Source organism: Ovis canadensis, chromosome 21, assembly GCF_042477335.2.
Source record: "Ovis canadensis isolate MfBH-ARS-UI-01 breed Bighorn chromosome 21, ARS-UI_OviCan_v2, whole genome shotgun sequence".
Taxonomy (NCBI): Eukaryota; Metazoa; Chordata; class Mammalia; order Artiodactyla; family Bovidae; genus Ovis; species Ovis canadensis.
Window position 1 is genome coordinate 65,523,376 of NC_091265.1, and position 26,223 is coordinate 65,549,598.

The 26,223-nt window shown below is 55.4% G+C and overlaps 1 long non-coding RNA gene across 2 annotated transcripts; it reads right to left on the bottom strand.

The window, feature by feature from the left end:
• Window positions 1–3,875: 3,875 nt before the first annotated feature.
• Window positions 3,876–25,190, bottom strand: LOC138426838 (uncharacterized). 2 transcript variants are annotated; one of them, XR_011251787.1, is made up of 4 exons: window positions 24,776–25,190; window positions 5,388–5,619; window positions 5,135–5,311; window positions 3,876–4,702 (listed from the first exon to the last, which is right to left on the bottom strand). It is a non-coding gene; the product is annotated as an uncharacterized lncRNA (long non-coding RNA). The 2 variants fall into 2 exon arrangements; XR_011251788.1 differs by lacking the exon at window positions 24,776–25,190 and adding an exon at window positions 6,625–6,806.
• Window positions 25,191–26,223: the final 1,033 nt, after the last annotated feature.

A 26,223-nucleotide genomic window follows, 5' to 3' on the forward strand; every position in this document is an offset into this window, starting at 1 on the left:
CACCGTGGAGGAGGCCCTGGCGTGAAGATCATAGAAGCCGAGTCTAGGCCGCTGGGCCCTTGCCCCATGGAAATGGGGAATCGCTGAGGGCTGGTAGAGGAGTCTGTGCTGGAAAGGTCACAGAGAGAGTGTCCCCGGCCAGTGTTGCGTCCAAGAGGCCCAGGCCGCCTCTGGAACATGCGGCGTGTTTCACAAACACCCTGGTGGTGCCAGTACCCACAGCCCTGCTGTCTCCTGAGTTCCCCGCTGCCCTCACTGCCTGAGCTAACCAGGGGGCAAAGAGGTGATTCGTCAAGCTTTCTGCCCAGGTGACCGCAGCTGGAGAGACAGGGGCTCTGCCTCTGCGGTCACCCTGGCACGAGTAACTACTGACCGCTTGAAACGTGGCCAGCGCCACCGCCTGGGGCTGACTGATTTTGCTCATGGTGCAGGGGTTTGCATTTCAGTAGCGGAAGAAGGCCAGTGGCTACTGTGTCGTATCCATCGATACTGTGTCGTATCCATCGAGAGGCTCTGCTAGTCCTTTCTCGGCGGTTTATTTAAAAATTTGTTTCAGCTTCACGCTTCTGGAAGAGCCAGGAGCGCAGGTGTGGGGTTTGTGCGTGATGAAGGTTATAACCAAAAGAAGTAATGTCTTTGAGGGGTCTGCCTGGATTCTTTTTGCTGACCAGGAGGCAGAACAGGGCTTCAGTTTGAAGAGTCACTTGTCTAGGTGGTTTCCCTGGTGCCTCAGATGGTTAAGAATCTGCCTGCAATGTGGGAGACCTGGGTTCAATCCCTGGGTTGGGAAGATCCCCTGGAGAAGGGAACAGCAACCCACTCCAGTGTTCTTGCCTGGAGAATTCCATGGACAGAGACTGCTGGAAACCGCAGTCTGAGGACAGGAGGAGGTGCCAGGAGTCCATGAGGTCACAAAGAGTCGGACACGACTCAGCGACTAACACTTTCACTTTTGTCTAGGTGCCCTGGGCACCCTGTCCTCCCATCCTCTCCCTGCAGTGATGCAGACATTCCCTGCCAACGTTGTGGGCTGTCTCTTCCCTGGGCCTTCTAGGAAGGGGGTGGTGGGGAAGAGAGCCCAAGCTCAGGGAGCCGCAGAACCGTGTGCCTGCGTCCTTGGGCCGCCACCCCGCTTCTTCTGTCTGCTGCTTCAGTCCTGCGGGTGCCAACTATGTGCCAGGCGCTGTGAGCATGCTGGATAGCCAGGCCCCCTTCGCTTGAGGACCTCAGGCCCTGGTGAGGGCCACAGATGCCACCCCACGGTGGTGGTCATGGCAGTGCTGGGAAGGGACACTGTTCGGAGGATGCTGGATGGGAAGCCACTGGGGGCTGGGGGGCGCTCCTACTTGGGGTTCCAGGAGAAGTCAGTGATGCAGCCAGCCCTGTGGGGTGCTTTTGTTGTTCAGCCGCTAGGGCTAAATCATGTCCGACTCTGCAACCCCATGGACGGCAGCACACCAGGCTTCCCAGTCCTGCGCTATCTCCCAGAATTTGCTCAAACTCATGTCCATTGAGTCAATGATGTTATCCTACCATCTCATCCTCTGTCACCCCCTCTTATCCTGTCCTCAATCTCTCCCAGCATCAGGGTCTCTTCCAATGAATCAGTTCTTCGCATCAGGTGGCCAAAGTATTGGAGCTTCAGCTTCAGCCCTTCCAATGAGTATTCAGGGTTGACTGAATGAATTAATCCAATTCAATCCGATGTATATTTAGGATTGACTAGTTTGCTCTGCTTGCAGTCCAAGAGACTCTCAAGAGTCTTCTCCAGCACCACAGTTTGAAAGCATCAGTTCTTCAGCGCTCAGCCTTCTTTATGGTTCACCTCTCACATGCGTACATGACTCCTGGAAAAACCAGAGCTTTGACTAGACAGACCTTTGTTGGGGTATTGAGGGGAGCGTTTCAGGCAGAGGGGGAGGTTGGAAACAGGAAGCTACTGGGTGTAGCAGAAGAATGTGGGGAAAGGGCTAGACTCTAAGGTCTGAGGTGGGGGCTGGTGGTGAGGTCAGGGTGAGGCCGGCTCTTGGTCCTGAAGGATGGTGCTGCCCTGGATTCTGGCCCCAGTGGAGGTGACTGGAGGGTTTCCATAGCAGAGCCTCAGGCCTGGCCCTGGAGGAATTGGCTCTCGTGGTTACAGGGCTGGGAATGAACTGCGTGGGCACGCTGGTGACCCAGGAGGGCCAGTTTGGTGACGTCACCCTGCCTGAGTCTGGAGGCCTGAGCCCCAGCGATGCTGGAAACCGCAGTCTGAGGGCAGGAGGTGCCAGGAGCCTCCCCAGCTCACGGGTGGGGCCGGAGGAGGGCGTGTCTTCCTCTCCCCTGTGTGTTCCGTTCAGGCTTCCGTTCAGCACCTGCTCTCCTGCATCCACGTTCAGTACTGACCCCGCCTGGGAGCACCCCCAGACTCCCCTAGAAGGCGTGCCCCTTCAGGGCGGTCCACATCTCAGGCAGAGGTGGCATGTTGTGTGTGCCAGTGTGAGCTGGGGACGGGGGGCACTCCAGAGGCACGGCCTGGGGAGGGGGCGAGGGACGCCCCCGGGGCACGGCCTGGGGAGGGGGCGAGGGACGCCCCGCGGGCACAGCCTGGGGAGGGGGCGAGGGACGCCCCGCGGGCACGGCCTGGGGAGGGGGCGAGGGACGCCCCGGGGGCACGGCCTGGGGAGGGGGCGAGGGACGCCCCGCGGGCACGGCCTGGGGAGGGGGCGAGGGACGCCCCGGGGGCACGGCCTGGGGAGGGGGCGAGGGACGCCCCGCGGGCACGGCCTGGGGAGGGGGCGAGGGACGCCCCAGAGGCACGGCCTGGGGAGGGGGCGAGGGACGCCCCGCGGGCACGGCCTAGGGAGGGGGCAAGGGACGCCCCGGGGGCACGGCCTGGGCAAGGCTCCTGCCGTCAGCTGGGCCGCAGAGCTCCCGTTCCAGCTCTGGGCCGGGGCACCTGGACAAGCTCCCAGATGGGCTGCATTCGAGAATGAGGGGGAGGGGACAGGGCCTGCCAGCCTGGGAGGGGAGTCCCCCTACCCCCTACCTGTGCCACCCCTGCCCTCCCCTGACTGCCCCAAGACAGACGGGGAGCTGATGGGGGTTGTGGCCAGCAGCTCGGCAGGGCCCGCAGGCCTTACTGCCCAGCTGGACTTGGCCTGGGTCTTCTCCTCCCAGTGACTTGGGACTGGCTCGTCCATGTCCCATCTGCAGTGAACGCGACCACAAGCCCCGGCACTCGGAGCAAGGCCGGGCTCCCGAGAGGCAGGAGGCCAGTGCCTTCTTCAAGTGTGGTTGGCAAAGAGGCTTCTCTGCCCGGGGCTGGTGACTCACAGCTTTTCTGGGACACGCATGCTGTGTGTGTGTTGTGGGAGGGGGGTGTGGGATCACTGAAGCCGCCTCCTTGCCTTCATCTCCTGTGGATATAAGCAAAGACCACCTAAAGGAGAAAGGCTGTTTCTGCAAAGCCCGCTTCATAGGGAGTCTGCCACCCTCGCTGCATTTGACAGGGACTCAAGGCCGCCCTCAAGGGAGACAAGTTTATATTAAAAAACAAACTAACAAACAAACAGAACTTAACCTCTGAAAAAGGTACTCTGCCATATTAATAAAAGAAAAAACAAACTATATGATCATCTCAATAGAAGCGGGAAGAGCATTTGACAAAACCCAACATTCTTTCATGATGAAAACACTCAACACGCTCAAAATAGAAAGGGACATCTTCCATTGGATCAGGGGTGTTTACAAATGACCACAGCTGACATCACAGCTAATGGTAAAATCTGGCCATGTCCCTCATGAGATCAGGGACAAGGGAAGAACTCCAAACCCTGCCACTTCTCTCTCTCTCTCACTCTCTCTTTCTCTCCTTCTTTTTCCATATATATGTATTTTTTTTTATTGAAATACGGTTGACTTACAATGTTGTGCTGATTTCTGCTGTACAGTGAAGTGATTCGGTTATACGTACATTGAACATATATTCACAGGATGTTGGATATAGTTCCCTCTGGTCTACAGTAGGAGCTTGCGGTTTATCCATCTCACACATAATCGTTTGCATCTGCTAAGCCCCGTCCTTCCCTCCCTGGTCCACCTTCCCCTTGGCAACCACAGGTCTGTGCTCTGTGTTTGTGAGTCTCTTTCTGTTTGGTACGAACTCATTCGTGTCGTATTTTAGATTTCACATGTGAGTGATAACACATGCTGTCTGTCTTTCTCTTTCTGACTTACTTGATCATCTCTAGGTCTGTCCGTGCTGCTGCATACTCCTGCCACGTCTGTTCAACCCTGTCCTAGGAGCTCTGGCCAGAGCATTTAAGCAAGACGAAGGAATAAAAAGACACCCATAAGGGAAAGGAAGGCATAACCTATCTCTATTTGCAGATGACATGATGTCTTGTATGGAAAATCCTAAGAAATCCACATGCAGAAAGTTAAAACAATAAATAAATACGTTCAACAGTTGGCAGAATACAAGATCAATATACAGGGACTTTCCTGGTGGTCCAGTGGTTAAGAATCTGCCTTGCAATGCAGGGGACTTGGGTTCGATCTCTGGTCGGGGAACTGAGATTCTGCACGCCGCAGATCAGCGAGGCCTGCGTGCGGCAGCTCCCATGTCCCACAGGCCACATCTAGAGAGTCCGTGTGCCCAAGGAAAGATCCCACGTGCCGAAACAAAGACCCCGCGTGCCACAACTGAGACCCAACACAGCTGAGAAAAGAGAGATCGATACACAGAAGTCAGTTGTACTGCTATACACGAGCAATGGGCAATCCAAACGTGGAATTAAGAAGACAGTCCCATGTGTAACAGCAGTCACAGAATACCAGGTAAGAAGCGCAGCGAAAGAAGCGCAAGACTTGTACACTGACAACCACAAGACATCGCCGAAAGCGACCAGAGGAGGTCTGATGAAACGCGAAGACGGCCGGCGCTCACGGACCCGGAGCTGCGGCAATATGGTCGCGCTGCTCCCCCAGACTGATCTGCAGCTGCGATGAAACCCCCCATCAAAACTCCAGCTGGCCTTTCACAGTCTGACCCCAACATTCTTGCGGGGATGCAAGGGCCCCAGAATAGCCGAAACAATCTTAAAAAAATAAGAAGAAAGCTGTTGGAGCCACATTCCCGATTCAAACTTACCGCAGAGCTACAGAGATCAGGGCAGTGTGGCGCTGGCCAAAGGACAGACAAGCGTGTCAGGGGAACGGCATCGAGAGTCCAGAAATAAACATTCGCATCCATGGCCAACCGGTTTCCACAAGGACACCCGGACGATTCGAGGAGAAAAAGAATAGTCCGCAACCGGTGCCGAGACAGCTGGAAATCCAAAGGAAAAGAATGAAGGGAGCGCCATACCTCACACCATACACACCCATCAACTCAAAACACGGACCTCAGTGTAAGAGCGGAAGCTATAAAACTCTTAGAGAAAAACGTTCATCTTCATGATCTTGAGTTAGACGATGATTTCGTATATACAAGCCCAAAGCACACGCAAAATTAGAAAAAACAGTCGGTAGCAAGTTCCCTGGTGGTCTAGTGGTTAGGACTAGGTGCTTCCACTGCTATGGCCTGGGTTCAATCCCTGGTTGGAGAACTCAGATCCTGCAAGCCATGGGGTGTGGCTGAAAGAACAGAAAAAGGAAAAAAATAGGTAAATCGGACTTGGTAAAAATTTTAAACTCTTGTGTATCAAAGGATACTGTGTATTGAGATTATATGATTTCAAATCTACTCTTTTTTTTCCAATCTACTTTTGACAGTTTAAGTGACAATGTATTAATCCATTGATTATGGCAAAGACAAATGGTTTTAGAAGTAAAGTTGTTTGGAGAGGAGGGATAAACTGGAAGGTTGGGATTAACACACACACACTACTATAAACAAAATAGATAACCAACAAGGACCTACTTATAGCACACGGGACTCTACTCAGTATTCTGTATTAACCTGTATGGGAAAAATCTGAAAAAAAAAATATATATATATATGTATAATCGATTCACTTTGCTGTATGCTCGAACCTAGCACAACATTGTTAATGCACCAACATAACATAAAAATTAAAAACAAAGCAAGCAAGAAAGAAGTAAGGCTGTTTTGATATAAGAATGAGCTGTGTCAGGACGTCATTGTATTTATCAGAGCTCAGCTGCTCAAAGGGCCCCTGGGGGCTTATCAATAAGAACACGTGAAAAAGCCACCGTGGTGCCCGGACATTAGGGCTGTAAATACCAAGAGTCTGTGACAGCTGAGCCAGACTGCTGATCCATCTCTCTGAAGCCCTTGGCTTGGTAAAGGTGACTCCTTTATGAGAAATGGTGACGAATGGTGCAGCTGTCTCGCCAAGGAGATCAGCCTTCCATCCGACAGCAGCGCCGCGGTTCCCCAGCAACAAGAGAGGCTTATTTTTGCGCTGGCAGCTGGACATCGCTCTGGAGGGACCAAAACTTTATTCAAAAGGTTCATCTCGGCTGAACTTAGACTTTATGCTTTTTACCGCCTTTTGGCAGGAACAATGGCGTAACCTGCCATTTGCCTGGAGGATGCTCTCTCTTTGTTGGCTTATGAAGAGGCATCTCCCTCATGATGTTATTGTTCCTGTGATGGCGCAGTGGTGGTGAGCCCACCTGCCACTGCCGGAGACGCGAAGAACGTGAGTTGGATCCTGGGTTGGCAAGATCTCCTGGAGAAGGAAATGGCAACTCACTCCAGTCTGCTTGCCTGGGGGATCCCATGGCCAGAGGAGCCTGGCGGGCTGCAGTCCACGGGGTCGTAAGTAGTCAGACAAGCATGGCATGGCAGTGAACCTGTGCTAAATAAAGCGTGGGCAAAAATAATCTCAGTCCCTGGGCGTGATCCGCCACCCCCTAACAAGACACCATCATCGAGAAAGTGGGGGAGGTGGGGCACAGCCCGGGAAGTGGGAGATGGTATTGAGATGTCTGCTACCTGATAAGAGACTAGTATCCCCAAGATGTAAAGAATGCGTAGCAACAGCAAAAAGGCAAACAACTCAACTTAAAAATGGACAGAAAATCTGAATAAACTTTTTTTGTTTGGACTGAGCAGCTTGTGGGATCTTAGTTCCCCAAACAAGGAGAGAACCCACACCCTCTTCAGTGAGAGTGTGGAGTCCTAACCACTGGGCCGCCAGGAAATTCCCTGAATAGACATTTCCCAAAGAAGATGGGTCATGTGGCCATAAGCACACGGAAATATCTCAGTGCCATTAATCATCAGGGAAATGCAAATCGAAACCACTGTGAGTCATCACTTCACACCTGCTGGGATGGCCACCACAGGAGAGACGGACAGTACCAAGTGCTTTTAAGAAGGTGGAGCAGCCGGAGCCCTCAGACGCTGCTGGTGGGGATGTGAAACGGTGCAGCCCTTGTGGAGAATAGTCTGGCAGTTCTTCAAAACGCTAAAGAGAGTTCCCACATGATCCAGCAAGGCCGCTTAGGTACATTCCCAAGAGAAACGAAACCACAGTCCATTCAAAGATGTGTCTGGCATTGTTCATAACAGCTAAAGGGTGGAAGCAACTCGTGTGCCCATGGATGGATGAACAGATACACAGGTGTGGACCAGCTGTACCGTTCAGCCATACACAGGAAGAAAGTCGTGACACAGGCCACACAGTGGGCAACCCTGAACCATGATGCGGAGCGAAAGAAGCCCGTCACAGTAGGCCATGGGTTATATGGTTCTGTGCGTGGGTAATGTCCAGAATAGGCTGTCAACCAAAAAAAAATATTTACCACCTAAAAGCTGAGAGTTATGTTCTATGCTGTGAGTATTTGTAAGACCTTCAAGCCCAGGAGAGGGGGAGACAGTGTCCCCCAGTGACCCTGAGAGGAGGCGAGGGGAGGAGCCAGCTTATAGAAAAGGTTTGTAACAAGGGCAGGTGGTACACGTGGGCTCTTTTCTTGGGGTGTTGAAATGTTACATTAGGTAGCACAGCTGTGTGGGTGTATAAAGACCCCTGAGTTATGTATTTTACATTAGTGAATTTGATGGTACACGAATTGCATCTCAATTAAAGCTGAAAAATGTGAGAACTGATCCATAAAGAAGGCATCAGTTCAGTCGCTCGGTCGTGTCCGACTCTCTGCGACCCCTTGGACTGCAGCACGCCAGGCCTCCCTGTCCATCACCAACTCCTGGAGTCTACCCAGACTCATGTCCATTGAGTCAGTGATGCCATCCAACCATTACCGAAGAACTAACGTTTTCTGACTGTGGTGCTGGAAAAGACTCTTGAGAGTCCCTTGAACCGCAAGGAGATCAGGCCAGTCAGTCCTAAAGGAGATCAACCCTGGATACTCACTGTGGACGTGGGGCTCCTGCTGGTCACAGGCTGAGGCGTCTGGTTACTGCTCGGCCGCAGGAGCCCTGACAGGGTGGAAATCTTAGCCCAGAGGAGCTGAAGGAGGTCCCGCCTTGGGGAGAAGCACAGAGAGGGTCTGTGTCCGGTTTAGGGGGTGGGGGCCTCAGGCGGAGGGAGGCCGGGCCCCTTAAACTTGTCCCCGGCCTCCTGAGCCCTCAGCTAGAGGCCCCTGGGGTCTTCCGCCTGGTACAGTCCCTGGTACCATCTGACCTTCATGTCAGTGAGATCCGGACACAGAGGGGTGGCTGAGTCCCGGCTGCCCAGCTGAGACCCCAGGGAGACACGGGCGGTGCCCACGTTCACTGTCCACCGCTCGCTCCCACATATGTGGGGAGGGGGCCCCGAATCACGACGGGTCGACTGGGAGTGGGACATGTGGTCGGAGGGGGCTCTCTCCATCCTGAGACTGGGAGCACCCAGACCCCAGGGGCCCCATCTGGTGGGTGCAGCAGAGAGTGGGGTCTGAGACGTATCCTGCTGGTGCTTCCCACTGACGAGCTGGTGGGTCTTTCCAGAGGAGGCCCGGAGGCCCCCAAGCAGCCCGCTGTGATGAGGAGATGTGGGCTGGGGAGGCGGGCAGGGCCCTCAGGATCCAAAGCTTGGTGGTAGGGGTGGGGTGGTTAATACGGCTTCCATTCTTAAGATTAAGGAAAATGAATAGCAATCAATGCTGCCTACCGAAGGACTCAGCTCTGGTTTCTAAATCAATACTAAATAATCAAATAAACTGGGAGAGAAAATTTAAAATCAAGACCAGCAGAAAGAGGTGGGAGGGCAGCAGTGGAGGGGGCAGGGGGCAGGGACAGGTCTGGGGTCTCAAGGGCCCCCGCCAAGAAGCTGACCCCAGGCAGCAGGGCTCCGCAAGGACCTGGAGGAGGGTGGGATGCTCCCCGTGTTCGGATGCCTCGGGGATGACTCGGGCTGGATTCAAGGCGGGTGGGGGTCTTCAGGGGCCCAGGTGGGTGGTGAGGAAGAGGCAGTGAAGGCCTGACTATCGGGGGGCAGGCCAGGAGGCTGGCAGGAGGGGCACCGAGGCACTTAGCTGCCCTATGGGGGTGGAGAGGCCATTTCCTGAGGGGGGCAGGGTGCAGGGCAGGGCCTGGATCTGGGGGCTCGGGGTCCGATTGGGCCTCAGCATTGGGGCAAGACGAGGCTCCCCCTGCCGTCTGTCCTTCCATCTCCCCAGAGTGCATCATTCAGGAGAGGTGGGCGTGGGGAGGCGGGGGTTGGGGGCACCTGCCGGCATCTCATCCGCGCCTCCCCCCCATTCCCCACTGGGTGCCCAGCCTCGGGTGCTATGCTGGGCTGATGCCAGGGCCTGGGTGCAGCCAGGTGGCCTTGGACCTCAAACAGCAGGCTCAGGCCAGGCAGGCGGGTGTGAGTCCCGCAGCCCGTCCCCAGGGGGTCCTCCTGGGGCCTGGTCCCTTTCACCACTTGGGCCACGTCTTGCTACAAGCTCCCACTCGGCACTGAGGTCTGGCCGGCAGCCCCCGCTCTCACTGGCCGTGGGAGTGCGCTGCACAGACCCAGTGAGGCTGAGCCCAGGCAGTGCCGGCCCGGTGGAAACTGGCCCCGGGCGTAGGGTCTCTGACTTCTGGTCTCTGCCCGGCTCGGCCACCCTCCCAAACCCCCACCCGCTGGGCGTCTCTCTGGGGCCTCCCTCCACCTTGCTGATCTCGGGGCCACTGGATTGGGAACCCCACTCAGGTCAGCCTCCCAGGCAGAGCAAGGGGCCCAGCTGACCCAGAGCTCAGTGCACTGAGTGGACGGGGGGGGGGGGAAGGGCTCCGAGCCCCCTCAGCGTGGGGCTGGGGAGAGCGAGGCTGGGCCCCCTCCAACATGCCGGAGCAGGATCGGGGGAGCAGGGAGGGGAGCCCAGGGAGGCCCCAGCCTTGCCTCCCCACCTGGTCTGGGCCCTGCTGCACCCTGGGGGCGTTCGCAATGTCTGCTGTGGATTGTCGGGGTTCAGCCAACGTGTGTAAATGAGTAAGCGGAGCCCACAGCCCTCCACCCTCCTGGCCTGGCTGCCCAGGGGCAGGTGGGCATGGCCCTGAGTGACTGACCACCAGCCCGCAGGGCCGCCCTCTTCCCTCAGACCCCCGCCCGGACCATGTCCCCCTCCCTGCTCCCTCCACCTCACAGAGCCCCGGCCGTGAGCAGCTGGGGAGCCGTCTCCCTCAACGTGGCCAGCTCCATGCTGAGCCTGATCACAGGTCCAGCTCCGCCTCGCTTCCCAGGAGGCCCTCCGTGCAGGGTGCACTCGGGCAGGGCACCCCCTGGGCTTGGGGCGGGGGGAGGTCTTCTCTGTCTCGTTCTCTAAATCCAGGCTCCATGTTCCGCGCCCCCTCACGCCATCCCCTCGGTCCCCTGGGGCCGGGGTGGAACTGAAGGCCTGCAGGTCTCCGCGGGCGTTGCCTGTCTGGCCCACCCATGGAGCTCCCCCCCACCTCCTGAGCTCCGCCAGCCCCTCAGCGTCCCTCCCAGGCCAGGGGACACCCTGCCTCCCCGCACCCCGGGTCCGCTCCGAGCGCTCCCTGCCCTGCTCCTCTGTCTGTGCCGCGGGCTCTGGGGTCCCACGGAACCGGCCGGGGGGCTTTCTGTTTTCCTCGGCTCCAGGTGACGCCCTGCCAGCACCGCACCCCCAGTTCCCCCGGGTCCTCTCTACCTCTTTGATTTTCTGTCTCCAAAGTGGTTTCTTCATATCACCAGGAGACTAGGTTTCGGTGGTGAGGGAGCTGGGAGGACCCTGTAGTGACCGGGACAGACCTCCGGCCAGAGGCTCGGGGTGGGGGCAGCTCCCAGGACAGACCCGAGAAGTGCAGGGCGCAGAGGCCCCCTCCCAGAGGCCCCCACCGCCCGGGGCGCTGGGTGTGGCCCTGGGCTGCCGCCTCCGGTGGCTTTAGTCCCTTCGCTTCTAACGGCTGGGCTTTCCCCAGACTTCCTGCTCAAAGTCCAGAGACTCGGGCACCCTGTGCCTCCTAGGGTGTTATCTTTTCACCTTTGACCAGATCAAAGGATGCTGGCGAGACCCTGAACCCCTGCAGGGCCCTGGGATCCAGGGTTGTGAAGGACAGAATATGTGTAAGGAAGGGCCTGGGTTCTGCTGCTGCTGAGGCTGCATGGCGCCCCCTGGCAAGGCCTGGACTGGGAGGCACAGGCCTGGACAGCCTTATGGCTCCGGTGCCTCATGCAGAGGAGCCGCCACCTCCAGCCTTGTGATGTCTGCCCGCCTCCCTCTCCAGCCAACCCTCTGCGTCGCACCTGCTGCTCTGCTCCCACGATAGCGAGGGTGAGGCTGTGGGTTGAACTGTGTCGCCGACAAACTTGAATGTTGACGTCCTAACCCCCAGTACCTCAGAATGTGACTGTGTTTGGGAATAGGGCCTTCGTGGAGAGTTATTGAAATCCGAAGGAGATTACTCGGCATTTGGGGTGGATCCTAAATCCAGGGGCAAGTGTTCTCTGCAAGGGATGCAGAGACTGGACCTCAGGGAGAGGGCACGTGGAGATGAAGGTGGAGGCCAGGGGTGGGCTTCTCCAAGCCAAGGAACCCAGCAAACTGTCAGGAGCTGGGAGACAGGCCTGTCCTGATGGTCCCTCACAGCCCTTGGAGGAATCAGCTAAGCCCACACCTTGACCTTGGACTTCTGGCCTCCAGGCTCTGATATTTTGTTACACAGTAGCCCTAGATGACTATGACACTTAGATTTGGTTCTTCTTTTTTTTAACTGGAGTATAATTGCTTTGATCTCCTTGCTGCCCAAGGAACGTTCCGTTGTCTTCTCCAGCACCGCACTTTGTCAATTCCAAACGAAATGAACCGTGACTACTCACTGGAAGGACTGATGCTGAAGCTCCAATACTTTGGCCACCTGATGCAAAGACCCAACTCATTGGAAAAGACTCTGATCCTGGGAAAGATTGAAGGCAGAGGAGAAGAGGGTGACAGAGGGTGAGAGGGTTGAATGGCGTCACCAATTCAATGGACATGAACTTGGGCAAACTCTGGGAGATGGTTAGGGACAGGAATGCCTGACATGCTGCAGTCCATAGGGTCGCAACGAGTCCAACATATTTAACTTATACGCCAAGTACATCATGAGAAACGCTGGGCTGGATGAAGCGCAAGCTGGAATCAAGATTGCTGGGAGAAATATCAATTAACCTCAGATATGGAGATGATACCACCCTTTTGGCAGAAAGTGACAAAGAAATAGAGAGCCTCTTGATGAAAGTGAAAGAGGAGAGTCAAAAAGTTGGCTTAAAGCTCAACACTCAGAAAAAGAACATCATGGAATCCAGTCCCATCACTTCATGGCAAATAGATGGAGAAAGAGTGGAAAAAGTGTCAGACTCTATTTTTTGGGGGCTCCCAAATCACTGCAGATGCTGACTGCAGCCATGAAATTAAAAGACACTTACTCCTTGGAAGAAAAGTTATGATCAACCTAGACAGCATATTAAAAAGAAGAGACATTACTTTGCCAACAAAGGTCTGTCTAGTCAAAGCTATGGTTTCTCCAGTAGTCATGCACGGATGTGAGAGTTGGACCATAAAAAAGCTGAGCACTGAAGAACTGATGCTTTTGAGCTGTGGTGTTGGAGAAGACTCCTGAGAGTCCCTTGGACTGCAAGGAGATCCAACCAGTCCATCTTAAGGGAAATCAGCCCTGGATACTGCTTGGAAGGACTGATGCAAAAGCTGAAACTGCAGTATTTTGATCATCAGCTGGGAACAGCTGACTCCTCGGAAAAGACCCTGATGCTGGGAAAGATTGAGGACAGAAGGAGAAGAGGGTGTCAGAGGAGGCAATGGCCGGATTGCATCACTGACGCAGAGGACATAAACTTGGGCAAACTTCGGGAGATGGTGAGGGACAGAGAACCCTGGCGTGCTGCGGTCCATGGAGGCGCGAAGAGTCAGACGTGCCCGGGCAGCTAAACAGCAGCAGCAGCTCTTTACATCAGGGGCCGCACTGTCGGAGCTCCCGGTTCAGCATCAGTCCTTGCAGTGAATATTCAGGACTGATTTCCTTTAGGATGGACTGGTTTGATCTCCTTGCATTCCAAGGGACTCTCAAGAATCTTCTCCAACACCACAGTTTAAAGGAATCAGTTCTTTGACACTCAGCCTTCTTTATAGTCCAACTCTCACATCCATACATGACCACTGGAAAAAGCATAGCATTGACTCTGTGGGCCTTGTTGGTAAAGTGGTGCCTTTGCTTTTTAATATGCTATCCCAGTTAGTCAGTTCAGTCACTCGGTCATGTCTGACTCTTTGCGACCCCATGGACTGCAGCACACCAGGCTTCCCTGTCCTTCACCAACTCCCAGATCTTGCTCAGACTCACATCCATCGAGTTGGTGATGCCATCCAACCATCCCGTCCTCTGTCGTCCCCTTCTCCTCCTGCCTTCAGTCTTTCCCAGCATCAGGGTCTTTTCCAGTGAGTCAGCTCTTCCCATCAGGTGGCCAAAGTGTTGGAGCTGCAGCTTCAGCATCAGTCCTGCAATGAATATTCAGCACTGATTTCCTTTAGGATGGACTGGTTGGATCTCCTTGCAGTCCAAGGGACTCTCATGAGTCTTCTCCAACACCACAGTTCGAAAGCATCAATTCTTCGGTGTTCAGCCTTCTTTATGGGCCATGTCACAGGGGAGTGTGTTCAGTATCCACACACTTATTCCAATTCTCTGTGAGGCAGCACACTCAAGACCCTCTTCTATGTCCTCTCCCAGTGCCCAGCGAGGTCCTGCGGTTTCCTCCGTGTCTTGTACTCGTCATGTCTGAACTAGCTCAGGGCTTACGGCAGCCTTGGTCCCAAAGTGGGTGGGAGATGGAATTTCACACCATTAAAAGGACAGAAGCCACATGAGGAGGTTCGTGTGTCAACCTGACTGGGTCATGGGGAGCACAGATATCTATTCAAACATTCTCCTGGGTATATCTGTGTTTCTAGAGGAACTCAGTGTTGGAGTGTGTAGACTGGATAAAGCAAGAGGCCTGCCCCTGAAGGTAGGCCTTGTCCAATCATGTGAAGGCCCACAAACAGCAAGAGGCTGAGTGAGAGGGAACTCCCCCAGCCTGGTCAGGAGCCCGGACCCAGGGACAGTCTTTGCCTGCCTTCAGACTCAGGCTGAAATGTGGGCCCATTGGCTTTTGGACTAGAACTGGTACCGTCTGCTCTCCAGGTCTCACTCGCCGACTCCAGGTCCCGGGGCTTCCCAGCCTCCCTGGTGGTGTGAGCCAGTTCCTTGTCATCAGAACCCTGCTTCCGATGCTGTATCTTTGGGGCTGCTACAGGAGTCTGACGTCAGCCATCCCTGGAGGCAGGTGTGTGGATCTGGAGGGGACCGGCCTCTGGGACTCTTCTCCAGCCAAGCCCTGTGTCCATCCCAGGCGGGACTGAAACAGGCGGGAAGCGGACAGGGCACAGCCTTTGAGAGAATGGCATAGCCCGAGGACGCGGCAGAAACTGACTAGAACCGAATGGGCCCGAGACGGTGGGCGAGCCGACTTCCACTGGACCTGGAGTCTCAGTGCGCTGTTGCTGTTCCGTCGCTCGGTCGTGTCTGACTCTTTGTGACGCCGTGGACAGCAGCACGTCAGGCTTTTCTGTCCTTCACCATCTCCTGGAGTTTTCTCAAACTCATGTCTATTGAGTGAGTGATGCCATCCAACCACCTCATCCCCTGTCGTCCCCTTCTCCTCCTGCCCTCAATCTTTCCCAGCATCAGGGTCTTTTCCAATGAGTCAGTTCTTCTCATCAGGTGGCTGAAGTACTGGAGCTTCAGCTTCAGCATCAGTCCTTCCAGCGAATATCAGGATTGATTTCCTCCGGACTGACTGGTTTGATCTCCTTGAAGTTGTCGACTGAAAATGTACGATGTGAGCATTGTGAGTTGAGTTCTATTTGGGGCAAAACGAGGGCTGCAGTCCAGGGGCAGCACCTCAGAGAGCTCGGAGAGACTGCTCCAAAGCAGCGGTGGGGGAAGACGGTGCCTAAGGTCTTGGTGAAGGGGGGGTTCAACACCACAAAGCAGTCGTTTTACAGAAGGTTTTTGTTAGTTGTGAGGCTCTGAGGTCACCACGAAGGGACTTAGTGCGTCTCTAGATATGAGGAGATGTGAGGATTGAGATCATAAAATCTGTCCCTAAAAACATCCAACAGTCTAAAGACCTGTCCCACCAGATTCCCTGGAGCACAGACTGCCTCAGCCCACCCTGAACTCACTCAGGGGCCGCTGAAGGTCAGCAGCTATGGCAGCTTGGGGTTTAATCTCCGTACAGCAGACGGCAAACATCTTTGTTTAGTTGTTGGCAACGCTCTTAGTAAGTGCCAATTTGTAGCTGACACAGTCCAAGGGACTCAAGAATCTTCTCCAACACAACTGTTCAAAAGTATTAATTCTTTGGCGCTCAGCTTTCAGTCCGATTCTCACATCCATATATGACTACTGGAAAAAATCATAACTTTGACTATATGGATCTTTGTTGGCAAAGTAATGTCTCTGCTTTTGAATATGGTGTCTAGGTTGGTCATAGCTTTGCTTCCAAGGAGCAAGCTGCCTCTCCATTTCATGGCTGCAGTCACCATCTGCAGTGATTTTGGAGCCCAAGAAAATAAAGAATGTCACTGTTTCCATTGTTTCCCCATCTATTTGCCACGAAGTGATGGAACCGGATGCCATGAATTTTGTTTTTGGTAATGTTGTATTTTATCCAGCTTTCTCCCTCTCCTCTTTCACCTTCATCAAGAGATTCTTTAGTTGCTCTTTGCTTTCTGCCCCTGCGGTGGTTTCTTTTGCATATCTCAGATTATTTATGTTTCTCCTGGCAATCTTGATTCCAGCGTGTGCTTCTTGTAGCCTGGCATTTCTCCTGATGTACTCTGCATATGAGTTAAATAAGCAGGGTGACAATATTCAGCCTTGACACACTCCTTTTCCTATTTGGAGCCAGTCTGTTGTTCCATGTCCAGTTCTAACTGTTGCTTCCTGACCTGCATACAGATTTCTCAGGAGGTAGGTCAGGTGGTCTGGTATTCCCATCCCTTTAAGAATTTTTCAGTTTATTGTGATCCACACAGTCAAAGGCTTTAGTGCAGTCAGTGAAGCAGAAGTAGAAGTTTTTCTTGAATTCTCCTGCTTTTTCTATGATCCAGTGGCTGTTGGCATTTTGATCTCTGGTTCCTCTGCCTTTTCTAAATCCAGCTTGAACATCTGGGAGTTCTTGATTCACGTATTGCTGAAGCCTGGCTTGAAGGATTTTGAGCATCACTTTGCTAGACTGTGAGATGAGTGCAATTGTCCAGTAGTTTGAAAATTCTCTGGCATTGCCTTTCTTTGGGACTGGAATGGAAACTGACCTTTTCCAGTCCTGTGGCCACTGCTGAGTTTTCCAAATTTGCTGGCATATTGAGTGCAGCACTTTCACAGCATCATCTTTCAGGATTTGAAATAGCTCAGCTGGAATTCTGTCACCTCCACCAGCTTTGTTCATAGTGATGCTTTCTAAGGCCCACTTGACTTCACATTCCAGGATGTCTGGCTCTAGGTGAGTGATCACACCATCGTGATTATCTGGGTCGTGAAGATCTTTTTTGTACAGTTCTTCTGTGTATTCTTGCACCTCTCCTTAATATCTTCTGCTTCTGTTAGGTCCGTACCATTTCTGTCCTTTATTGAGCCCATCTTTGCATGAAATGTTCCCTTGTACACACACACATATACACACACACACACACACATATATAAAACATATATATACCAGGGCTTCCCTTGTGGCTCAGCTGGTAAAGAATCTGCCTGCAATGCAGGAGACCTGGATTCAATCGCTGGTTTGGGCAGGTCCCCTGAAGAAGGGAAAGGCTACCCACTGCAGTATCCTGGTCTGGGAATTCCATGGACTCCATGGGGTGGCAAAGAGTCGGACACGACTGAAGGACTTTCGCTTCACGTCATCTCACGTGTATATAGACGTATACACTCATGTTCCCGTGGTGTACAGCCTCAGTATACACTATTGTGACACCTCAGCAAGACAAGTGACACGCCCCCATGTGCCAGGACACTTCTAATGTCAATCGTCAAAGACCAAAAAGTGGGTTGTGGCGCATTTCCTGGAAATCTCCACCCTTTCCCCCAGTAGAATAACCCTTCCCCTCATTACTACTCTATGGAATTACCCAGCCCAGACGAGCTAGCCACAGCATGTTTCAAGGCCACTCTCACCTCCTGAGATGGCCCGTGCCCTGCCGGCGGAGTGTGTTTCTTTTTGAATAAGTCGACTTCCTGCCTATTACTTTGTCTCTCACTGAATTCTTTCTGAGATGAGAGATCGAGAACCCGAGCTGCATTAACTCCTGAAACCAGGTGTGTGATCTCAGTTAAAGGACGAGTTTTGACCATGTTTGAGTCCCAGCCTCATGGGTTCAAATCCCAATCTGAGTGCCGTGGTCTCAGGACAACACGCTCAACACGCCCGTCTCCGGTGACCTTAGCCCCACTTGTGAGAGCCCACTGTTGCCCCTCAGACCTCGTCAACCTTGGGCCCGCCTCCCCTGAGGCTGAGGACCCCGGCTCCCCGCGCCCGTCCTGCCCGCCCGCTCCCCGCGCCCGTCCTGCCTGCCCGCCTCGCGTTCCTCTCACGTCTGCTTCGTCACGTGCTCTCCTGCCATTTCTTGTCCTCACGTCTTAGTCCCCAGCCTACAACACCCGTCCTTCACGCTAATCCTGCCCTTGCTCCTGTCGATGTCGAAAGCTCTGCGTCTGTGCCCTGGTGCCAAATTGAACTGCAGAGACAGAGTTCTGGGTGACGTAGAAAAGAATGGCTTTACCAGGCAGAGGGGGACACATGGGCTTCTGCCCTGAGAACCTGTGTGCCCCCACCCTGGGGCGATTTGATGAGGAATTTGATAGTGATGGTTCAAAGGCAGGGTTGCTAATAAGGATCAGGGTGTGTGCAGGCCCTGCACTCAAGTGGTAAAGAACCTGCCTGCCAACGCAGGAGATGCAGGTTTGACCCTTGGGTCAGGAAGATCTCCTGGAGGAGGGCATGGCCATCCCCTCCAGTGCTCTTGCCTGGAAAATCCCATGGACAGAGGAGCCTGGTGGGCTGCGGTCCAGGGGTCACACAGAATTGGACATGGCTGAGAAGCTGAGCACAGGGACAGGCGGGTCTCCTGATGAGCTTCTCGGGTTCTCAAGGTTGTCAAACTGCAACCTTCTCTGGAACGAAGGTGCTAACGCCTGCCATTTGTTTGGGGTTTAAGAGGTCAAAGATCCTGCTCTGTGTGTCTCTTCGGGTGGAACCAGGACCCTGCTCCAAGCCTTCTCCATTGTATCTTGGCTGCTCCTCCCTAGTCTCCGCATCCCTGCCCTTCCCTGATTAGCAACTGTCCAAAAGACTTCCAAGCCCAGGATCCCCGCAGGGGTCTACAGGGTGGGGTTTCGGTAGCCATCACATTCCCCTGGTGGGGGGACTTTGTCCGAACACAATCGCTGGGCCCCAGACTAGCGTTTCTGAGTCATGAGGTCAGCAGGGGTGGGGGTTGGGGGCGGGTTGCCCTGAGGATCTGAATTTCTACCCTGTTGAGGGGCTGCTTGCTGGTCCAGCCACCACTCTGAAACTAGATTCTGTTGCAGTAACAAAGACACCCTAAGCTCTCGGCGCTTTTCTTTCCTCCCACACACAGTCGTATATGGATTGACTCTTCCTCATCTTCTTTCTTTTGGAAACTTGTGGCCTCCAAGGTCACCTTGCAAGGGGGGACCACATGGGAAGTAGCTTGCTTCCCTTCCCCTGCAATCCCACTGGTTGGAACACAGTCACGTGACCCCGAGTGACCGTACTGGAGGTGGAGGATTGCAGTCTTTCTGTTTGCCCGGCTCCTAGCCGTACCTCTTCCCACAGGGCCCCCTGCCCACCAGATGGCTTCTCACACGCACAACACGTCCTCGCCTGCCCCACCTGCAGCTGTGGCCACGCCAGGTCTAGGCCACCAGCTGGTGACATGTCAGGTTGGCACGTGCCTCCTCCTGGTCCTGCAGCTTTTGACTTGAAAGGTTGACATCGTGTTGGTGACCCCAGACCCTCAGCCTCATCTGTGCTCACACTTCTGCTATGGGACCTGGGGGTGCCTGCCCGCTGTCGTTGGGGAGTTTTGCCCTTGACTCTAGTCTTAGTCATATGACTCACTTTTGTTCTCATCAAGATGACACAGCCAGGCTGGCCTCCAGGAAAGGCACAGGTGGCGTGGAGCCAGGCCTGAGGACAGCAGCCGACGCCCCAATGGGGCCGTGAGCCCAGGCAGTCTGAGCCCTGCTTCAGGCACTGCAGAGCGCGCCACCCGGCATCCGGGCGGCCTGCTGGGTATTTGCTCATTTTGGTGTTCTGCAGCAACAACAGTCAGAGAATTTTCCCGTATTAGTCACGTGGGAGGTGACGGAATTCCAGTTGAGCTGCTTCAAATCCTGAAAGATGATGCTGTGAAAGTGCTGCATTCAATATGCCAACAAATTTGGAAAACTCAGCAGTGGCCACAGGACTGGAAAAGGTCAGTTTTCATTCCTATTCCAAAGAAAGGCAATGCCAAAGAATGCTCAAACTACCACACAGTTGCACTCATCTCGCATGCTAGTAAAGTGATGCTCAAAATTCTCTAAGCCAGGCTTCAGCAATACATGAGCCGTGAACTCCCCGATGTTCAAGCTGGTTTTAGAAAAGGCAGAGGAACCAGAGATCGGATTGCCAACATCCGCTGGATCATGGAAAAAGCAAGAGAGTTCCAGAAAAACATCTATTTCTGCTTTATTGACTATGCCAAAGCCTTGACTGTGTGGATCACAATAAACTGTGGAAATTCTGAAAGAGATGGGAATACCAGACCACCTGACCTGCCTCTTGAGAAATCTGTATGCAGGTCAGGAAGCAACAGTTAGAACTGGACATGGAACAACAGACTGGTTCCAAATAGGAAAAGGAGTACGTCAAGGCTGTATATTGTCACCCTGCTTATTTAACTTCTATGCAGAGTACATCATGAGAAACGCTGGGCTGGAAGAAACACAAGCTGGAATCAAGATTGCCGGGAGAAATATCAATAACCTCAGATATGCAGATGACACCACCCTTATGGCAGAAAGTGAAGAGGAGCTAAGAAGCCTCTTGATGAGAGTGAAAGAGGAGAGTGAAAAAGTTGGCTCTTTTCTGAATTTTCAACATTCAGAAAATGAAGATCATGGCATCCGGTCCCATCACTTCATGGGAAATAGATGGGGAAACAGTGGAAACAGTGTCAGACTTTATTTTGGGGGGGTTCCAAATTCACTGCAGATGGTGACTGCAGCCATGAAGTTAAAAGACGCTTACTCCTTGGAAGAAAAGTTGTGATCAACCTAGATAGTATATTCAAAAGCAGAGACATTACTTTGCCGACTAAGGTCCATCTAGTCAAGGCTATGGTTTTCCTGTGGTCATGTATGGATGTGAGAGTTGGACTGTGAAGAAGGCTGAGTGCCGAAGAATTGATGCCTTTGAACTGTGGTGTTGGAGAAGACTCTTGAGAGTCCCTTGGACTGCAAGGAGATCCAACCAGTCCATTCTGAAGGAGATCAGCCCTGGGATTTCTTTGGAAGGAGTGATGCTAAAGCTGAAGCTCCAGTACTTTGGTCACCTCATGGAAAGGGTTGACTCATTGGAAAAGACTCTGATGCTGGGAGGGATTGGAGGCAGGAGGAGAAGGGGACGACAGAGGATGAGATGGCTGGATGGCATCACGGACTCAATGGACGTGAGTCTGAGTGAACTCTGGGAGTTGGTGATGGACAGGGAGGCCTAGCGTGCTGAGATTCATGGGGTCGCAAGGAGTCGGACATGACTGAGCGACTGAACTGAACTGAACTGAAGTCACGTAGGCCAGGTTGTGCTGTGGTGACAAATAGGCTCCAGACCTGAAATGACGTGGCCCCGGCTTAGCAGACAGGCTGCTGGTGTTACCAAACCAGACCTGCGTCCACCTGCCCGTGTGCAGTACGGCCAGTCTGCCCACACCGCGTCACGGTGGAGGAAGGAGCAGCCGCTATTGCAGGCTCCGAGCAAGGAGTCCAGGCGGCTGCTGCTCAAAGGCCCAAACTCCCCAGAGGCTTCCAGGGTGAGGGAGGGGGGCTTTGGGGAGGGTGGTCGGCTTGTGGACACTCTTCCGATTGGTTGGTGGTGAGATAACTGGGAGTCAGCATCATCGGCCTTTTGGTTCCAACAGGCCTGGGGTCTCCATGCAGGTGGGCAGCACCCAGTTAACTTCCTCCACCTGGTGGGAGTTTGTGGGTTTAGTCACTCCGTTGTGTGCGACTCTTTGTGATTCCTTGGGCTGTAGGCTGCCAGACTCCTCTGTCCATGGAATTCTCCAGGCAAGAATACTGGAGTGGGTTGCCATTTCCTTCAGGGGATCTTCCCGACCCAGAGATTGAACCCAGGTCCCCAGTGTTGCAGGCAGATTCTTTACCATGTGAGCCACCGGGGAAGCTCAGTATCCGCGAAACAGCTTAGAGGATATGGCTCAGCCCTGGAGGAGGGGCTGAAGGTCCTTGACTCTGTTTAGTGGCTGAACTATTATTATTTTGTCTTATTTGAATTTTTCTTTGTTTCTACATTTTCTCGTTTCTCTGATTAAATTTATCCTGTGACTATAGTTTCTCTATAGACAAAAGGCAGGTGGAGGACATTGAGGCGGGGGGCAGTTCTGTTGTGGGAAGCCCCCTCGGGTCCTGCTCAGTTACGGTGGCCGTGAGAGCTGACAGCAGAGGCTGGAGCTATGGTTCACGTGATCCGGGGCATTCGGTAAAGAGCACCTCGTGGTCACTTTGCAAGTGGGCCGTGAGGTGACCGAGCCAACAGCCAAGGGTGGAGGTTGGAAACAGAATGCTGTGTGTGTGTGTGTTGGGCACGGTGTGTGTTGGTCGCTGTGTGTGTTGGTCGCTGTTGGCCTTGTGTGTACGAGGAAGAGGTGGGTCCACTTTGCAAACAGAAATGAAAGTGAATGTGAGCACATATCCAGAAATTCGGAACTGGGCAAAGTCAAAGCTTGGCAACAGAGGCCCAGGAGAACGTCTAAGCTGGGGCAAGCCGGACAAAGGTCAGAGGAAGGCTTGGACCTGTGTAGCGAGCCTGAGGGCCCAGGTGGCTGCTGCCAGGGCAGAGAAGTGTGAGTGCGCACGGCCCCACACGCGCTCAAGGCTGCATCAGCAGCTGGTGGCAGCCCTCCTCCACCTGCAGCTTGGCCGACAGGACAGGCGCTGGGCAAGGGGACGGGAGGGCCAGGCCTGGGCGGTGGGGTGCGTATGTCCCGCCCGCCCACACACACCAGCCTGGAAGGGAGAGGGCGCCGTGCACACCCATGTCTCCTGTCCCATCTCCCTTTCGTCACAGCCTCACACTCCTCCAGCCCGAGGCCACAGCCGACCCGTCACCCCTCCCCAGCCGGGACGCTCAGGCGTGCTCGCTCCTGGCACAGGGCCCCACACCTCCCAGCAGCTGGACGCTTGGTTTCTTCTGCTTGGAGTGTCACCCTCCTCGACGTGCACATACACCTGCAAACACAGCCATGTGCCCACGCGTGTGCACACAGATCCACGTGTACCCCCCACACACCCCGTGTGCACGCATGCCTGTGTGCACGCAAGCAGCCCACCGATGTGCACACGCACGTCTGTCCGCACATGCACGCCAGCGTGCTCACGCCCGCGCTCGTCACTGCCCTGGCCTTCGGGCCTCAGCCTGGAGCTTGCCCACCAGCTGGGCTGAGACCCCCGCAGCACCCACCGTGGGCCCACCCCAACCCCGTCTTCCTTCCTCCACGTCCCTGGCGGGTCTTCCTCTGTCACTGCTGGTGTTGCCGGCTCTGGGTTGGGCCCTGGTGCCCGGGCAGGCTCTGTGGGCTTTGGTGCCGTGGGCAGAGGGGCGCCCGGCTGAGTGCACGGGGCTGAGACAGACCATGGCCTCCAAGCTGGTGCTGCAGCTGATTATGGGGTCAGGGCTGACCCTGGGGACCCTGGGACCCCTCCGTGGAGGCTGTGAAGGGACCCCCAGGCTGGGCCACAGGTGCTGGACCTGAGAGTGAGCTCATGGCCCAGAGCTGCTGCGACTCAGACACCAGGCAGCCCGGGGTGGGGGGCGGTGCTTGGGGGACCCCAGTCCCAGCTTTACTGAAGCCTTCAGCTCCGGGGCTGAGGGCAGGACGGAGGCAGCAGCCGGTGGGTCCAGGGTTCTGATCCTGAGCAGCCCAGTGGCTGTTCTCTGGTGCCACCTGGGCCCCCACCCCACTCCAGCATCTCTGTGTCAGGATCCTTGCAGCCTGGAAGAGACTTGGGCCCAGTGGAGGGTGGCATGGGGGGTCCCTGAAGCTGCCAGCGGGTGGGAAGGGGTCCTTGCCCAGCCAGCCGCTTGCTGTGGGGATGGGGATGTGAGGGACCTGCAAAGCAGATTTCAGTCCCCAGGGGCTTCTCAGACCTTGTCCCCCGAGGCCCTTGAGCCCGCAGACGTGTTGGCTCGGACAAGACCCCCAGCCTCGGTGTCCCCAGAGCTGCTCGGAGGTGCCCGACAGCCCCCAGGGGAGGGTGAGCTCTCGGGTGCGGACACCTGGGGCCTGGCTGTGGGGCTGCTGCATGACCACGGCTCCTGAGCCTCGCAGGGCATCGGAGCCAGGACCAGGGCCTCCCTCGCTGCGCTTGTCCCTGGACTGGGGGCTTTCTGTTCGCTTGGGCCAGGAGGGCAGAAGCCACTGGTACCCACCCGTCCCCCTCCCGCGTGATGTGGACTTGAAACCCCCCTGGTCTGAGCGCCCGAGTGTTCGTCCTCCTGGGTCACTCTGACCGTCTGGAGAGGCGCCCGGGCCTCTGTGGGCCGCGGTACAGAGTGTGGCGGGGGAACCCCTGGTGGGGGCTCCTCAGAGGTTGCCCCTTCCCGCCACCAGCCAGGACCCCAGGGCTGCCCCCGACTGTGCATCAGGCTTCCTGCCCCGCTGCCCTGCCCCGTGTGAGGTCCACAGATGGGCAGGGAGGGCTGTCCCCGCCTGCTACGGGCCCGTGTCGTCCTTATCCCCCGAAGCACGGCGTGTGTGCTCCCAGGACAGGCGCCAGTCAGCACCTGGAGGGGAGGGTGGGCGCCGAGTGACTTCAGGGACCCGTGTGGCCCCCCAGCACAGGGGCCGGGGGCGCTGAGGGGATGGCCTGGCCTCTGCGTCCTGTCCACGTTTGAGAAACTGGGCTGCATTTTCGCACACGCGGAAGGTGTGTCTGTGCAAGCGACAAGACGGACAGCAGCGCCCCCAGGGTCCCAGCAGGCCACGGCCGTCACCCACCGGGGTGACCCGGGGCCGGGGGGCTTACCGGTCGGTGCTGAAGAGCTGAGCAGCCAGCAGTCGCCCACCGGAAGGAAGAGGCTCCGGGGGTGGAGCCCAGCAGAGCCTCAGCGTGGGCTGCCTGCCCGCCTGTCTGCAGGTGCGTCTGCCGCCTCCAGACTGCAAGAGGCCCTCTGGGAGCCGCGGGCGTGGGGAAACCCGGGGGCTGGCCCGTTAGAAGGGCCGCGGTGTGCGTGCGTTTCTGTCGGTGTTCGGTCGTGCCCGACTCTGCGACTCTGTGGGCTGCAGCCCCACCAGGCCCCTCAGTCCGTGGAGGAAGGACAGCCGGAGACCAGACTCTAGCCTGTGCGCGGGAATGTGGCCCAGGGCCCAGGCCTGTCCCGGGAGCCCGCAGTGCGGCGAGCGTCCCTGGCTGACCCGGGGCAGGGGGAGGGGGCGCCCACGGTCACGTGGGCAGGACGCGGGGCCTGGAGCCTGCCCTGCGCTCTCACCCACGGGACCGTCTCCGTGAAGGCGAGGACTCAGGAGGCCAGGAGTCAGGAACAAGAGAGTTTAAAGCCTTTACCCCAAACGATGAAGGGCCGATAGCAGTGGCCAGCAACAGCAGGAGGTGATGAGGTGGGGCAGGGTGGATGCGGCAGGGACCTCAGCCCCTGGCTTCCCTGGAGAGATGGACCTAATGACCAAAGTCTGGCAAGTTGGGTCACGAAACAACGAAACCAATGAAAAGGCATGAGGAAAGTAAAAGGGGCCTAGGAACAGATTCAGCGGGAGATTAAAAGGATGGTGAGAGCGTATCTGATTACTGTGGCAGCTTTTTATTTATTTCAGTAAAACTAGGCATGCAAGTATCACACAACCCAGCAATTACACTCCAGGGCATTTCTGCAAAAAAAATGAAAATTTCCGTCCACTCGAGACAGGCACACAGATGCCCATAGCAGCTTTGTTTGTCACGACCCCTGGTTGGGGGTGGGGGGTGTTCCATCACCGCGTCCACTTATCTGAGTCTCTGGACCCCAGTGCGGGGTGAGTCCAAGTCTATTCTGAGAGTGTCCGCCCGGCTTACTGTCAGACCCCCAGCTTAAGGACTCAGCCCCTCAAGACAGTCCCCACACCTGTCCCGAGTCCAGACCGCCTCTAATTATAACTGAATTGGGGGTTCCACCCCCCGCCCCCCAGCTTTGACCATCTCCTAGGACGGCTCACAGAACCCAGGAAAGGGCTTCACTCACTAGCACCTATTTATTATAAAAGACACAACTTGGGAACAGCTGGATGGATGCGGCGCTCAGGTGAGGAGGGGAGGGAGGGGAGGCCGTGGAGCTTCCGTGACCTCCTGGGGACACGGGCCTCCTGGCCCCTCCACGGGGCCCCCAACCACACCCCAGCTGCAGGACTGAGCCTCCAGCCGCTCTCCCCGCCCAGGGGTCAAGGGACAGGGCCGCCAGGGCCAACACTCTAATCACGCCGGGT